Consider the following 15,791-nt stretch of genomic DNA (forward strand, 5'->3'; position numbering starts at 1 on the left):
ATATTCCACTATTCTCTGTGAACAAAAATCTAATTTAAAATGGAAAGTGAGGGTTTGGGTTCATGTCTAATTTTTGACTCACTCTCTATGCTCTAAGAACATAAAACACCCAAGATAAAATTAGAAAGTAATAGAATTCTTTAAGAGGGTAAATCATGTTTTAGGTTCTCCTGTTTCATCAAGCCATGGCCTTTAGAGATGATCCAGTCCAAACCTCTCACTTGGCAGGTGACGATGATAAAGCCTGAGGTCAGATGCGTGATAGATCCAGGTCTGGGATCAATGTTTCCTGGCTTCCATCAGCAAACCAGCTAGAGCGAGGGGTCTGTGCACCTGGACTAGTCCAGTGACAGAGAACTCTGCCCACCTGGTCATGACCCAGTCATGATCTGAAGCCCACCCAGTGGCCGACAGGCACTGGCCAGACCCTGGAGCTGTCACAGCAGTACAAGCAGTAGTGATTGGTGACAGACAAAGGCCACTGACATAAAAAAGAAGCCTGAAAAACAAACAATCCAATTGAAAAATGGGCAGAAGATCTGCACAGACATTTTTCTACAGAAGACATACAGATTGCCAACAGGTACATGAAAAGATGCTCAACCCCATCAATCAAAGGGAAAAGCAAATCAAAACCACAATGAGATATCACCTCAGATCTGTTGGAAGGGCTATTACCAAAATGACAAAAAATAACAAGTATGTTGGAGAGAATGTAGAAAAATGGGAACCCTTGTGCCCTGTTGATGGGAATGTAAATTGGTGCAGCTTCTATAGAAAACAGTATGGAGGGTCCTCAAAAAATTAAAAATAGAGCTACTGTATGATCCAGCAATTTCACTTCTGGGTATTTATCCGAAGAAAACAAAAATACTAACTTGAAAAGATATATGATCCCCAATGTTCATGACAGCACTATTTACAATAAATACTCAAGACATGGAAACAGTCTAAGTGTCTGTCAATGAATGAATGGATAAAGAAGATGTAAGATATATATATGCACACACACACACATATATGTATACAATGGAATATTATTTTTCTATAACAAAGAAGGAAATCTTGCCGTTTGTGAAAACATGGATGGACTTGGAGGGCATTATGCTAAGTGAAATAAGTCAGACAGAGAAAGCCAAATACGATAGATATGATCTCTCTTATATGTGGAATCTAAACAAAAACAAAAACCAAGCTTATAGATACATTGAGCAGATTGCTAGTTACCAGAGGCCGGGGGTGGAGGGTAAAAGAAATGGGTGAAGGGGGTCAAAAGTTAAAAAAAAAAAAAAAAAAATATATATATATATATATATATATATATATGAAAATGAAGATAAAAAAAAAAGCAGCCTAGAGGCTCTGATTTCCACTCTAAAGCGCTGGAAATGTCCATCTTCGAGTGGTTTATAAAAGAAAACATGGGACTTCCCTGGTGGTCCAGTGGTTAAGAATCCGTCTTCCAATGCAAGGGACGTGGGTTCGATCCCTGGTCAGGGAAATAAAATCCCACATGCCACGGGGAAACTAAGCCCACATGCCGCAACTACTGAGCCTGCACGCTCTGGGGCCCGCACGTCACAACTAGAGAGCCCACCCACCGCAACTACCGAGCCCGCGCTCTCTGGAGCCTGTGCACCGCAACGAAGAGCCCGTGCACCACAACAAAAACATCCCACATGCCACAGTGAAGATCCCGCGTGCCGCAACTAAGACCTGACACAGCCAAATAAATAAATAAATATAAAATTATTAAAAAAAGAAGAAACTGTCAATATAGTGTGATTACTATAATATATTATTAAAAAAAGAAAACATGGAAGAGGGAGGTTAAGGAAGATAAATAATATTTACGGTAAACCTACCGTGTTCCAAGTTCTCTCATCTTACCTGAGTACTGTACTCTTGTTGGAACACACTGCGGCTCTTGTGTAAAGGAGCAGAATTTTGAGTGAGTCCACATCTCAACTTCTATTAGTTTAACTAAATAAGTATAATGCCAATGTCCGTTTATTTCTTTTTTTTAATTAATTTAAAATTTTTTATTTACAGATCATTTAAAATAAATTTTTAATTTCAGAATTTAGTTTTAAATTTACAGAAAATTTGCAGGAATGGTTAAATTCTTGTATACCTAGATTAACCAATTTTTAATATTTTACTAATTTGCTTTATAATTCTCTCTGCATATATGTGTGTATGTGTACATATATAAAATGTTTGTGCATATATATTTTTTCTTCTAAACCACTCAAGAGTAGATTATATACACCATGCCCCTTTACCCTTTATAAACAAGGATATTCTCTTACATAAACATAGTATAATTATTAAAATCAAGAAATTTAATAAGGAATTTGAATTTAATATGTAGTCCACATTTCATCTCAATTGTCCTAATAATTTCCTTTATAAACAATTTTTGTCTGGGCCAGGATCCAATGAAGGATTACTTATTTCATTTAGATGCCATGTCTCAGCCTTTCTTTGTCTTTCATGACCTGGGCATTTTGGAAGAAAACAGTTATGTTATACAATAATCTTCAATTTGTGTTTCTTTAATGTGTCCTCATGATAAGTTCATTGCATTTTGCCTGCAATGCTACATGAATGGCATTGTGTCCTTTTCAAGGAGTTCCATCGGGAGACACATTATGTCCACTTACACTTTACTGGTGATGTCAACTGTGACTGCTTTGTGAAGGTGTTTTCTCGTTTCTCCACTGGATAGTTATTACTTTTCCTGTTGTAATTAATAAGTAACGGTGGAGGGTACTTTGGGTAAACACTTCGTTTCTCTTCAGACTTTCCCTTCCTAGATGTAGCATCCATTGATGATGCTTTTTTTTTTTTCATTGATGATCCTTGCTGGAATAAAACTTTACTGTGATGGTTAAAATATGGTTATTTTGTAACTCCATTATTCCTTCTAACTTCATTACTAGTTGGCGTTCTACTGTAGAAAGAACACTCCCTTCTCTCCTATTTATTTATTCTTTTATTTATTACTTGTACACCTCTAAAGACTCTTCATATTTTAATAGATAATAATCTATTGCTGTTCTTATATATTTTGATGCACTAAATGACCTGGTTTTGGACAGTGAACGTTTCAAGCCGGCTTTTGAGTGTTTTTGACATGACACTCTTTTTTTTCTTGTTAGCACTTCCTTACTGTCTGGAACAATATGATGATTTGGGCTCATCTTGGACCTTCCCTACCCCAAGCTTGAGTCACCCATTGCTTAAAGAGTACCAATTCCTATTAGTGGGTTAGTAGGGAATGGTATCATATGCGCTAAATTTGTGCTGGAGTGTCCTTGCTCCTAAGCCCCTTCAATGAAAACTTAGGAAAGATGTTAGAAATCATAAGTTTAACCAATACCAATTCCAGGACCGGTTTACAGGGTTCTTCTTTACCTCCCCACTGTCCATATTTATATCTCCTTCCTTATATAGTGGGAAACCTAGCTCCCAACAAATTAATATATTTATTCCTTTGATCAATCCTATAATATATAAAGTAGGTTTAGAATTGCTATTCCCACACTACTGTGGAAAAAAACTACTAAGAAGAATTCAAGATTTGTTTGCACCTTTTTTTTTTTCTTTAGACAGGATATATAGACAAATTACTATATTCAGAAGTTACTTAGTTCTTTTTCTTCCTATTTCAATGTGGTCATGATGTTCATTTTAAAACATAGTTGGGCTTATATGCTTCTATTTACCTTCAATTTTAGGGTTTTTATTCTTCATCCCTGTTGATGTATTTTCATTTTGAAATACCTAGAACATTAACATAACTCTAAAAGTGAAAATTATATTAAAAGGTGTAGTCAGAGAAATGTTACTCCTACCTCTATAGTTTCTGTGCCTCCTCTATACACACTCTTTGTAGGTAACCAATTTTACTAGATTTGGGTTTGTGAAAATAAACAGATACATGCATTTAAAAAAATTTCTTCTTCTCTCTTACACAAAGGTAGCATACTCTACATACACTTTTGCAACTTGCTTTTTTCACTTAATATACCCTGGAAATCATTTCCTATCAGTTCACAGAGATCTCTCTCATGGAACTCCATCATGAGTATATACCAACATTTATTCAACCAGTCTTCCAACATTTATTCAACCAGTTTGGCCATAGAAGTAGTTTCCAGTATTTTGCAATTGCAAATAATGGTGCAGTGAATCACCTTGTGAATTTATCCTCATATTGTTTGAGGTACATGTTCATGTTGAATTTCCAGAAGTAGATAGCTGGGTTTGTTAGATATTGCCAAATTCCCCTTTGTAAGCCTGGTACCATTTGCCTTCCAAGAATCAACAAACGTTTCCTCCTAACCTCACCAACAGAATATATTATGAAGCTATTGAATGTTTGCCAATCTGAAGAAAGAAAAATGGTATTTCAATGGAGTTTTAATTTCAGTTTTCCTTATGAGAATGAATGTCATTTTATATGTTTAGAGGCTATTTTTATATAAATAATTCATGAATTGATTCGTAAAAACTTGAAGCACCCTTTTAACCATCACCCACAATCTGGACCCATTTTCCCTTGCCCAAGGGTAACTACTGTGATCAATTTTGTGTATATCCTTCCAATTTTTACCTACTGTCTTTATATATGAATATATGTCCCTGTAGAAAGTACACTGTATACTTTGGTAGGTTTTGATTTTTTCTTTTGCTTTTCTCAATGTATGATATAGTACATGTCTATCTGCAGCTTAACTATTCTTTTACAAAGAAGTAAAGCACTTTAATACTCAGTGTTTCCAATGTTTTAAATTACAGTATACTAAATAAATACTAGTTTTACTATTTTTCCATTTCCCTATACATCTACAAACAACAGAATTTTTAATGTTTTGGCAAAAAATTTTACTGTGGTCTAAAACACATAAAATCTACCATCTTAACCACTTTTAAGAATACAGTTGAGTATATTCACATTGTTGTGAAACAGATCTCCAGAACTTTTTTCATCTTACACATCTGAAACTCTACACATTAAACAACAACTCTCCTTTTCCCTTTGTCATACTCCTGGTAACCACCACTCAACTTTCTGGTTTTTGATTGCTTTAGATACCTCATATAAATGGAATCAAACAGTATTTGTCTTTCTGTGACTAGTTTATTTCTCATAGCACATCCTCCAGACTCTTTTGTGTTGTAGCATTTGGCAGGATTTCCTTCCTTTTTAAGGCTGAATCATATTCCCTTGTATGTATACACCACCTTTTGTTTATCCATTCATCCACTGATGGACACTTGAGTTGCTTCCCCCTCTTGGCTATTATGAATAATGTTGCTATGAACATAGGTGTGCAAATATTTCTTTAAGACCCTGCTTTCAATTCTTTTGTATAGATACCCAGAAGTGGAATTGCTGGATTACATGGTAGTTCTATTTTTAATTTTTTTAGGAACCCCCTTACTTTTTTCCATAGTAGTAGTATCATTTTACAATCCCACCAATAGTGCAGTAGTGTTCCAATTTCTCCACATCCACAAATAACTTCACAAATAACACTTGCTATTTTTTGGGTTTTCTGATAGTAGCCATCCTCATGGGTGTGAGGTGTCATCTCATTGTGGGTTTTTTTTTTGGTTTGTTTTGTTTGTTTGTTTGTTCTGTTGTTGTTTTTTTTGGCCACACCACACAGCTTGCAGGACCAGGGATTGAACCGGGCCCTCGGCAGTGAAAGTGCAGAATCCTAATCATTGGATGACCAGGGAATTCCCTCTCATTGTGGTTTTGACTTGTATTTCTCTGATGTAATGATATTGAGCATCTTTTCATATGCTTCTTGGCAATTTGTATATCACCTTTGGAGAAATGTCTATTAAATAAAATCCTTTGCCCATTTTTAAATCAGATTATTGGATTTTTTGTTGTTGAGTTGTAGGAGTTCTTTGTATATTCTGACTATTAACCCCTTATCATGGGGAAATAGTTTCTCCCATCCATAGGGTGCCTTTTCACCCTGTTGATTGTGTCTTTTTGCGCACAGAAGTTTTTAAGGTTGTTGTAGTCCCATTTTCTATTATTGCTTTTGTTGCTTATGCTTTTGGCATCTTATCCAAAAAATCATTGCCAAGTCCAAAGTCATGAAACTTTGCCCCTATGTTTTCTTCTGGGAGTTTTATAGTTTTAGGTTTTACATTTAGTTCTTTAATCTATTTTGAATTAATTTATGTCTATGGTGTAAGGCAAGGGTCCAACTTCACTCTTGTACATGTGGATATTCTGTTCTTTCCCCATTGAGTGGTCTTGGCACACTTGTTGAAGGTCATTTGACCATATAGACAAAGATTTATTTTGGGGATCTCTATTCTGTTCCATTGGTTTATTTATGTCTTTATGCCAGTACTACACTGTTTTTACTACTGTAGCTTTGTAATATGTTTTGAAATAAGAAAGTGTTAGTCCTCCAACTTTGTCCTTTTTCAAAACTGTTTTGGCTATTCAGGGTCCCTTGATATGCCATATGAATTTTAGGATGAATTTTGCAGCTTAACTTTTTAAAAAATATTTATTTATTTGTTTGTTTGCACCAGGTCTTAGTTGCAGCTCCCGGCCTCCTTAGTTGTGGCATGCGAACTCTTAGTTGCAGCATGAATGTGGGATCTAGCTCCCTGACCAGGGATCAAACGCAGGCCCCTTGCATTGGGAGCATGCAGTCTTATCCACTGCACCACCAGGGAAGTCCCTGCAGCTTAACTTTTTAACTCAATAATATTCCTTGGGGCTTCCCTGGTGGCGCAGTGGTTGAGAGTCTGCCTGCTAATGCAGGGGACACGGGTTCGAGCCCTGGTCTGGGAAGATCCCACATGCCGCGGAGCAACTAGGCCCGTGAGCCACAATTACTGAGCCTGCGCGTCTGGAGCCTGTGCTCCGCAAGAAGTAGAGGCCGCGATAGTGAGAGGCCCGCGCACCGCGATGAAGAGTGGCCCCCGCTTGCCACAGCTAGAGAAAGCCCTCGCACAGAAACGAAGACCCAACACAGCCATAAATAAATAAATAAATAAATAAAATTAAAAAAAAAAATTAAAAAAAAAAAAAAAAAACAAGCCCTTTAAAAAAAAAATAATATTCCTTGGAGATTTATCCATATTAGTACATGTACATCTACATCTATCTCATTCCTTTAAAATGCTGTATAATGTGTATTAATGATATCATGATTTACTTTGAAAATTATCCATAATGACTGTTTCCAGTTGAACCCCATGGCCCAGGTTCAATCCCTGGTTGTGGAACTGAGATCCCACAGGCCACGCGGCGTGGCCAAAACAAAAATCTAAGATACCTATAATCCCACCAAAATGATAGGCAACGTAACACAGATTTTGGAGATTTACAATATGGAGATTAAATCCTAGATCTTCCACTTACTAACTGTGTAACTCTAGGCAAGTTACTTAACTTCACTAAACTTAATTCCCTCACCTAAAAAATGAAGATAATAATAATATCTACCTCTTGGAGACTTGTGAGAATTAAATAATACTTTGTATAATGTTTAGTACTATATTCTACATCTATACTATATCCTATACTATAGATTCTCTAAGGAAATGGGTAACTAAATCATGGTATATCCAAACAATAGAAATTTACACAGTCATTAAAAATGAGGTAGATCTATATGTTCTGACTTGGAAATATTTCCCAGATTCAAAATAAAAAACAACATGCAGTAATTTCATGTTTAAAAATGTGCATGTTTATATACATGTGTATAAAAATGGCATGTATAGTGTGACATACGTATGAAACAAAGGTCTGAAAATTTACATACTAAACTGTAAAAATGGTTTTGGGGAAGCAGTGTAGAGAAAGAAATGAAAAGAGAAGTTCTACTTGTTGCTTTTTGCATTTACAAACTGTGTGAAACTGTTACAGTGCAATGCACTATTTGGTAATTAAGAGGCCAACAAATTTTTTTTTTATCTAAAGAGAAATTCTAATTGTAAAAAAACCCAAAAATTTAATTAAAGAATTACTTTACAGAACCTTCCACCTGTTGTTTTTTGAAACTTGAAAACACCATATGAAGAACAATTTTAAAGTAAATATAGCAAATAGGTCATTTAAAACCTTCTGAATGGGCTCATCTTGAAGTAATATCACAAAAGGTTTACTTTAAAGCAGCTCTGCAGGAAGACTTGCGAGATTGACCTGAATCTTCTGACCTCAAGGGATCAACCTTGGATAGAATAACCACCTGCTAGGTCTCTCCTGGCTTTTGTTAATCTGGGCCTTCTGGCTCATTTGAAAATTGGCCACCCCAGCTCTCCTTATGAGGCACAGCAATCCATGTAAATCTCTTAGCCTCAGCTGCCCAGGGCCACACAAGTAAACCACTACAACCACTGTCTTTTCTTAATTCCTAAAGGAAATCAATGGTGAGGGAAAGACTACTTCCACAAACCATGGGGTTTTCCATGATACGCTTATGATGCTGCCATAAACTGATCTAAATAAAAGAATTGCTATTTTCAGGATTTCCTTGAATTAAGTTTGTAGATCAAGAAGAAGCTTCTAAAAACAATTATATTTATTCACTGGATTATTTATTCAATGAGCAAATATGCTGAAAACCCTAAAATGACTCCAAGAGACAGAATAAAAAGTCAACATCTAAGCAATATTTTTATAAGTCATTTACTCTTTATGGGCAATGAAGGAGCAGTAATAAACAAGAATTAAAAGAGTGATGTCTGCTACCAAAGGTAAAATAGATAGCTAGTGGGAAGCAGCCACATAGCACAGGGAGATCAGGTCGGTGCTTTGTGACCACCTAGAGGGGTGGGATAGGGAGGGTGGGAGGGAGGGAGATGCAAGAGGGAGGGGATATGGGGATGTATGTATATGTATAACTGATTCACTTTGTTATAAAGCAGAAACTAACACACCATTGTAAAGCAGTTACACTCCAATAAAGATGTTAAAAAGAGAGAAAAAAAAAAGTGATGTCTGATAACTTTATAAAAGTGTCTTTTAAATGGTGTTGTTAACGGAAAGGTGCCATCTGGGTCACAGATACAGTGAAGAACTGTTTGGTCCATTCAGACCAGGGCCAGCTAGATGGTTCCTGGGTCCTCAAGGTGCCGTATCAGTCCTAGATGAGAGAGCAATCAGCTTCTATCTGATTTAAGTCACTGTTATATAGGGTCTTTGTCCCAGGAGCCAAGCTTGCATCCCAACTAATACTGATGAAGTCTGATTCACTGAAAACATTGAGGGTTTTTTCCTTCTGTAAAACAGAGAATTGTGCTCCCAGAACACGGCAATCTCACCAAGACATTACAACCCAAAGTCCTTTCTCTGGGCGTTTCTCTCCAAAGTCATCAGCCATGCTGCAAGAGAGGCTTGTAAATGAGCTGTCAGTAAAATCAAAGTGGTTCCCCAGCATCCATAAATCAAACTGAAAGGCAGCTAATGAGAAATTACATATATATATATGTGTGTGTGTGTGTGTGTGTGTGTGTGTGTGTGTGTGTGTGTGTGTGTATATACATATATATATATATAAAATAAAATCCTTCACTAGTCCATTAAAATCAGCTCCACTGTCAGATTGTCCTATTTATGTTTGGGGAATTCTCCCCTGTCACACAAGCTTGAAAACTCAGTGGTCTTTGAATTCTTCTCCTTATGCCCTTATAATAAGCAGTTGCTGCATATGTTAAGACTGTGTTTGGCTGCATGTAAGAGGAACCCAACTAAAGTGGCTTAACTGAATAGGGGTATATTTTCCCTCAAAACCAGAAGACAGGAGTGGGCAGTCTAGAGCTGGTATGACATCCAACTCCATAACAATTATCAGAAACTCAGGCTCCTAGTTTTCAGCTGCATGGATCTTAGCAGGTGACTTTCATAGAGCTTGAAAGACGGTGCTTCTTATCCGACACCTTCTGTGTTTGTCTTAGCCTAGGAAACAGAGACTGGGGCAAGATAGATAGAAGTGCTCCTGCTTTATTGGGTTTTATAATCCCAGGGCATAGAACAATAAACAAAACAAGATTCCTGCCCTCAGGGAGTACATTTTAGTGGCAGAATCACACAATAAACAAATAAATAGATATATTGTGTAAACTAGAGAAGACAGCAGAAAGTAAGTTCTATTTTATATAGACTGACCAGGGAAGGACTCTCTGAAGAAGTTATATTTGAGCAGAAAATTGAATGGAAAGAATGAATAAATTATGTAAATATCTGGAAGACATTCCATGCTCAGGGAAGGATGATTGCAAAAATCAGAGATAAAAATGTGTTAAACATTTTGGAGGAAAAGGAAGGAGATAGTGTGGCCAGAACCAAATGAAAGATGCCAACAGAAGTAGGCCATGAAGTTGGAAGGGTGGACTTTGGGGACCAGAAGATATCAGGTCTTATGGGCCAAATGGTAGGATTTCATTCTAAGGATGATTAGATGGGCCATTGGAGGGTTTGGGGAATGAGAGACAAGAGTAGAAGAGTAGATGTCAGTTACGAGGGCAATTGCAGTGGTCCAGGAGAGAGGATGTGATGGATGTGGTGAGATAAACACAGAGGTCAAGAAGGAGCAGGGCTCCCGCTCAGGGTTGGGGGTCAGGAGTAGGACAGCCCAGCAATGCAGCGCTGTCCCCTGCCTCACCTCCGACAACTCTCTCTCTCTCTCACTTTCTAACTCCCAGCTATACCTGAAAAGAAGAGGAGAAACCTAAGCCTGGAGCCAGACTGTCAGGATCCAACCCCAGCTCTGCCACTTACTAGGTGTATAACCTTGAAAAAGTTACTTTAATTTTCTGTGCTTCTTCTCTATCTTCCTCACCTGTAAAATGGTGATAATACTAGTACCTATCTCTTAGATTGCTGTGAGGATTAAATGCTTTATTACTTGCAAAATGCCTAGAAAAGTGGCCACCATCTGGCATGATAAGCATCAGTAACTATTAAACATTCTCAACATCTTGAATATGCTGTATCTCTCTCACCTCTACACCTGGCACCTGCTCTTTCCTATGCCTGGAATATAGCACTTGGATTAATTTCAAACTCATCCTCCAACTCTCAGCCTCCATGTCACTGCCTCCAGGAGATCTTTTTCCCATCCCCTAGACTAGATTCAATTCTCCTCTTGTCTCTTGCCCCACCACTCTGTTCTTCCCCTCCAACAATGACCTCCCATCATATTTTCCAATAATCACTTGCTTTGTTGTTTGATTTTCTTACTAGATCAAAAATTCTGTGAAGGGAGGAACTATTCTTGTTTGTCTTGTTTACCCCCGCACCTTCAAGGCCTAGCACAGTGCCTGGAAAACAATAGGCATTAAATAAACACTGAAGAAGTCTATTCATCTAGCAACCTTCTAATATTAGCAAAAGTCCCCAAAGCAGTGAATGTAGTAACCAAGCATCAGAACCACGTTACGACTTTCTTGGGTCCTAGTGCTTTTGCTTTCATGGGCCCCCTTTCTGCTTCAAAAATACATGTATTAAGAAGTGTATTTTGGGACTTCCCTGGTGGTCCAGTGGTTAAGACTCCGCGTTCCCAATGCAGGGGGCCCGGGTTAAATGCCTGGTCAGGGAACTAGATCCCACGTGCTGCAACTAAGAGTTCGCATGCTGCAACTAAAGATCCCACGTGCTGCAACTAAGAGTTCGCATGCCACAACTAAAGATCCCACATGCCACAACTAAAAGGATCCAGCATGCCATAATTGAAGATCCCTCACGAGACAACGAAGATCCCATGTGCCGCAACTAAGACCCGGCGCAGCCAAATAAACAAATAAAACTTTTTGTAAAGTATATTTTATAATTGACTTAGCATAAAGATGAATATAACCCAGACTAGATTCATTATTATATATTCATTATTATATTTGTTTTTTAAATTCTGATTTTAAGAGAAATTAAAATTTTTAAACATGTTTTTCTATTTTTATAACATTTTATATAACTCAAAAAAACAGTGCTTGTATAAAAATTCACACAAGGTTGCTAGAGAGCATACAATTTCTAAAAATGTCCTGGGTTTTTGCTACATTCAGTTTTCTAAGGATGTACTCAAATCAATGGTAAAATGCAGACATTGTGCGATATTTTATTATCTTTGGTAAAACTACTCTCATTATTTTGTCTCCTCACAGTATTAACTCTGATATCCACTTGGTGTAGGGTCTGCTATCACTAGGATGTGAGAAAAACATTAAGGCTTGATCTACGTGAGGCAAGTATCTCCAAATGACAGTCAGAGCCCCTTAGCCCCCCATTCCCACTTCATATCATGTATCTACACAGCAAGGCAGGGTAAGAGCTCAATGGCCTCCCATCTGGGGTCTCGAAACCCTCCTCCTCAATCAGACAAGAAGTAAACATTTGGGGGCAAAGGTGGAAACTGAGGCCATCTCTGCAGGAACCTGAGTGGCCATGCTGTGGTGTGGTCAGGCCAGTAACCCTTAGCATTTAAACAGCTAATCCATTTACCACTAAGTAGATCCCACTGGTTGGTTGATGATGGCTGCTGATGTGGTGGCTCCTCCCCCCAAACGTAAAAAGAAAAGAGGGTTCGGGGCCAATGCTGAAGGGGGAGGGGCAATTTTAAAACATTTTTGAGGGCCTTAAGCATTGTGCCCACCATGCCTAATAGATAAGTTGCCCCACAAGTATCAGCAATGGAAGGGTTAAAGCAATGGAAAAAACAAACTGTAGATACAGAGAACAGAGTAGTGGCTACCAGAGAGGGGTGGGGGGAGGGTGAAATGGTAAAGGGGATCAACCATATGGGGACAGATGGAAACTAAATCTTTGGTGGTGAGCCTGCTGTAGGGTGCACAGAAGTAGACATATAATGATGTACACATGAAATATACAATGTTATAAATCAATGCCACCTCAATTTTTAAAAATTAAATTTTAAAAAAAAGCAATGGAAAAAGTGAGAAGGGAGCAAAGGGAGTTCCAGAATCTGAAATTAACCTGACTTCTGGGATGAGTCAGACCCTGTAGTTGTAAATCAGCTAGAATGCTTTCAGCTGCAAGTAATAGAGTCCTGACTCCAACTCACTAAACCAGTAACAGGACCGTCCAGAGGTATGGCAGGGTCTGGCTTAGTTGACTCAATGACTCAACAGTGTCTGCAGAGTTACAGGTTCTAATTCTCTATTCTTCTGTCCACAGCATTGGCTTCATCTAAAGTCTGGTTCCCCTTTGGTCATCAGATGATTGTCAGCAGAAATGGAGGCAATATCCTCCTTGTTTATATCCAGTGAGACAGCCAAGGAATTTTAGTACTTTTTTGCCATCTGACTGAGCCAATTTCAGTCATGTGCCCAACTGGACCAATAATTCCCTGGAGAATACCCCACACTGGCTGATCTAGCAAATCAGGATCCATTCCTGGAGCTAGGGCTGTGGTTACACCAAAACAACATCAGGGAATAGGGAATGTCTGATAACCCATTCCACAGCTCTGGAACCCTCTCAAGAGTTCAAAAGTTACAGAATGAGCTATCATACATGAAGTATATAAAAAAATATTTACATCAACTAATAAAAAGTATTTACATCAAGTATAAAAAAGGGTCAAGGGATCTTTTATGCAAGGGAGGATCTTAAAGGGGATTTGTGGAAGTGTTTTTAGAGAAAGCTGTGCTCTGACCCTCAACCCAAACCCCTCCTCTTAAAGGGCGAAATGGAGGTGGGTAAGGACCTGCCCTCCTACCTCAAACCTTAGTGAGTGGGGATTGCACAGAGCATTGCAGAGAGCTTAATAAATGACTCCCACATTTGGGTGGCACATGGTTGGAACCGATGCTTAGAAAATTCAGGGGACTCTCTCTTGGTGACATTATCAAATCACAGACCTCCACAATGCAAAATCCAAAAGTCAACACTCAGTCTTCTTCTTATTTAACAGATCAGCAGATCAAAATTGTGGAAACAGTTTCTTCACCTGACTTCCAATAGGCCAGTATTCCAGATTTTCCTCTTACCTCCATGGCCATTCCCTCTCTTTTGCTGGCTCCTCCTAAACCTTCCACTCTCCGATGAGGGAGAACCCCAGGGCTCAACCCTTGGACCTCTTATTTTCTCTCTCTACGTGTTGGCAACTTCCAAATGTCGATCTCCGGCCCAGGAGACCTCTCCTCATTTATCCAGTGCCTTTAGAAAGTCTCCACTTGGATATCTAATGATATCTCAACATGTCCAAAATGAAGTTCTTGGTTTCCCCCCCTAAAACATGCTCCTTCCTGACTTCCCCATCTCAAGTAATGGCAACTCCATCCTTCCATTTGCTCAAGCAAAAAAGTTGGAATCATCCCTGACTCCACTCTCTGTCTCATATCCTACATACAACCCATCGACAAAAGTATTTTTGGAGTTGTCTCTACTTACAGAATATATCCAGTGTAGCTCACTTCTCACCACCTCCTCCATCATCTTTTACCTGGATTGCTTCAAAAGTCTCCCAAATTTCCCCTTCCTTCCCTACTTAGATGATCACAAAAAGCTCCCTAGTTTTTTCCCATGTCTAAGCAGATGGCTGCCAGAATAAGCCTTTTTAAAATGTGAGCTGACATCACTCTCCCAAATAGACCCCTCCAGGAGCTTTCCATCTCATTCAGAGCAACAGCCAAAGCCCTAACAATGGCCTATCAAACTCTACAGCACGTGCCTACCCACCGCCAACGCGTACACCTCTCTGACCTCATCTCCCCTCACTCACTTCATCTGAACAGCTCCCTGTTCTTCCTTGACCCCTGGTTCTTTTCATCAGCTGTTCTCTCAGCTACAATGCCTTTACTCGCAGAAAGCCACATGGCCTGCTCCCTCAACTCTTTCAAATATCATCTTCTCAGTGGGGCCTTTCCTGACCAGCCTATCTGAAAGCACAACCATCACTACCTCCCCACCCCAGTCCCTACACCCTTCCCTGCTTTATTGTTCTTCATGGCACTTACAAAGCATGCTCACTTCTAAAGTAATTTATTTGTCAGTCTCTTCCCACAAAACTATAAACTCAATGAGGACAGGGATATTTCTTGCCTGGGTTGTTAAATGCTGTATCCCCAGCATCTAGAACAGGGCCTGCCATATAGCAGGAGCTCCATAAATACTAGTTGAATGATTGCAGGAGTATTGCTTTCTATAGTTAACGTATTATTTGAATATTTTCTAAGAAGAAAATGTTTGTTTATCCATTCAACAAGTATGGATTCAGAGCAAATTCAAGCCTAAGTACTATGCTAGGTGCTGAGTCAAGAGCGCTGAGCAAAACTGAGCTGACTACCCCGCCTGGGATCATGGAGTTGAGTCTTGTGACTGATGATTGACATAATGACAAAAGGAGTGTCAAGAACTGGAAGGAAGGGACACAGGTAGACAAAAGCATATCACAAAGAAAGCTGGGCCTGCCTGGATGAGGTAAAGGTGGGTGGAGGAAAGGGATCTGGGGGACCAAGAAAGCCATAGGAGACTGGAAGCCTGGCTTCATGTTATATAGTTTCTGCAGGATTTTACTCAGGACTGCCTCTGTCCAGTATCAAAAGTGTAAGAGGTGTGCTGCATGCTCCCGGATGATAATTCCCTGAGAAAGTAGCACCTGAGCCAATGAAGATCCACACCTGTTACTGATAAGGGGTAAAGGTCGGGTTGTGGGAAGCATGCAGTCTTAGCCGGGAGGTAACTCCTGGAGGAGACAGTATGTCTCTCACAAAAAGCAAAGCCCTTACCTTGGAATGCACTCTTTTTCCCAGGCCTGAGGAATGTAAAAGAGATC

The sequence above is a fragment of the Balaenoptera acutorostrata genome, chromosome 17 (genome assembly GCF_949987535.1).
Source record: "Balaenoptera acutorostrata chromosome 17, mBalAcu1.1, whole genome shotgun sequence".
Taxonomy (NCBI): Eukaryota; Metazoa; Chordata; class Mammalia; order Artiodactyla; family Balaenopteridae; genus Balaenoptera; species Balaenoptera acutorostrata.